Source organism: Pseudophryne corroboree, chromosome 1 (genome assembly GCF_028390025.1).
Source record: "Pseudophryne corroboree isolate aPseCor3 chromosome 1, aPseCor3.hap2, whole genome shotgun sequence".
In the NCBI taxonomy this organism is placed as follows: domain Eukaryota; kingdom Metazoa; phylum Chordata; class Amphibia; order Anura; family Myobatrachidae; genus Pseudophryne; species Pseudophryne corroboree.
Genome location: NC_086444.1, coordinates 608,224,629 through 608,226,854, shown reverse-complemented (window position 1 = coordinate 608,226,854; position 2,226 = coordinate 608,224,629).

Genomic DNA, 2,226 nt, shown 5'->3' with positions numbered 1-2,226 from the left:
GGTAATCAGATTACTGGCTTGAGACCAGCGACGTGACATTGCTATACACAGTAATTGCACATAATCAAGGTCTTGAAAGCATAAGACACTTTTTACAGATGGACAAGAGTCTGGATCCAGACGAAACGGATTTCTTTGTCACAGCCACAAAACTCATACTGAACCACAACTATGTGTGTTTAAGTGACACCTACTACCTACAGACCACAGGGACTGCCGTGGGATGAGGGTGGCACCAAGTTATGACAACCTCCTCATGGGAAAATGGGAGGAGGAGAACATATGAGAGGGCATAATTTTGGCGATAACCTCATCCTGTGGCAACGGTACATTGATGATATAATCTTCATCTGGAAGGGCACACATGACTCTTTGAACTCATTCATCCAGTACATCTATAGCGGGGAAAGTACTGGAAGATATTTTAAGGGATTGTATATGTAAATTCCTTGAAGCCAATAAGGTCATTATTATGAGCCAACATGGATTTGTGAAGGATAGATCATGCCAAACAAACTTATTAGGCTTTTATGAAGCAGTTAGTGTTAACCTCAATCATGGTAAGGAGGTAGATGTAATCTTTTTAGACTGTGCTAAAGCTTATGACACAATACCATACATGAGACTTATCTATAAGATACAAGAACTGGGGCTAGGGAGCATAATATTCACTTGGGTTAGAAATTGGTTGGCTAATAGGGAGCAGCGAGTTGTGGTAAATGGAACTTTTTTGAATTGGACTAAAGTACTAAATGGCTTGCCACAAGGGTCTGTACTTGGACCACTATTGTTCAACATTTTCATAAATGATCTAGCAGTAGGTATAGAGAGCATATTGTAAATTTTTGCAGATGATACCAAACTGTGGAAGGTTATAAATTTGGAGGGGGATGCTGAGTCTCTTCAAAATGACTTATTTAAACTGGAAGCATGGGCAGCAAAATGGGGAATGAGGTTTAATACAGACAAGTGTATGGTAATACACTTTGGTAGCAAGAACAAAAATACCACTTACATACTAAATGGGGTAAAACTAGGGGATTCTATACTGGAAAAAGACTTAGGTGTTCACATAGATAATAAACTTCGCAGTAGTACCCAAAGTAGGATTGCAGCAAAGAAGGCAAATAATAAGATTTTACTCACCGGTAAATCTATTTCTCGTAGTCCGTAGTGGATGCTGGGACTCCGTAAGGACCATGGGGAACAGCGGCTCCACAGGAGACTGGGCACAAATAAAGAAAGCTTTAGGACTACCTGGTGTGCACTGGCTCCTCCCACCATGACCCCCCTCCAGACCTCAGTTAGGATACTGTGCCCGGAAGAGCTGACACAATAAGGAAGGATTTTGAATCCCGGGTAAGACTCATACCAGCCACACCAATCACACCGTATAACTCGTGATACTATACCCAGTTAACAGTATGAAATATAACTGAGCCTCTCAACAGATGGCTCAACAATAACCCTTTAGTTAGGCAATAACTATATACAAGTATTGCAGACAATCCGCACTTGGGATGGGCGCCCAGCATCCACTACGGACTACGAGAAATAGATTTACCGGTGAGTAAAATCTTATTTTCTCTGACGTCCTAAGTGGATGCTGGGACTCCGTAAGGACCATGGGGATTATACCAACGCTCCCAAACGGGCGGGAGAGTGCGGATGACTCTGCAGCACCAAATGAGCAAACTCTAGGTCCTCCTCAGCCAGGGTATCAAACTTGTAGACTCTTGCAAAAGTGTTTGAACCCGACCAAGTAACAGCTCGGCAAAATTGTAAAGCCGAGACCCATCGGGCAGCCGCCCAAGAAGAGCCCCTTTCCTCGTGGAATGGGCTTTTACAGATTTAGGGTGCGGCAGTCCAGCCGCAGAATGTGCAAGTTGAATCGTGCTACAGATCCAGTGAGCAATAGTCAGCTTGTTGGGTGCATATAGGATAAATAGCGAGTCAGTTTTCCTGACTCCAGCCGTCCTGGAAACATATTTATCAGGGCCCTGACTACGTCCAGTAACTTGGAATCCTCCAAGTCCCAAGTAGCCGCAGGCACCACAATAGGTTGGTTGAAACACTGATACCACCTTAGGAAGGAATTGGGAACGAGTCCTCAATTCCGCCCTATCCATATAAAAAAATCAGATAAGGGCTTTTGCGTGATAAAGCCGCCAATTCTGATACACGCCTGGCCGACGCCAAGGCCAACAGCATGACCACTTTCCACGT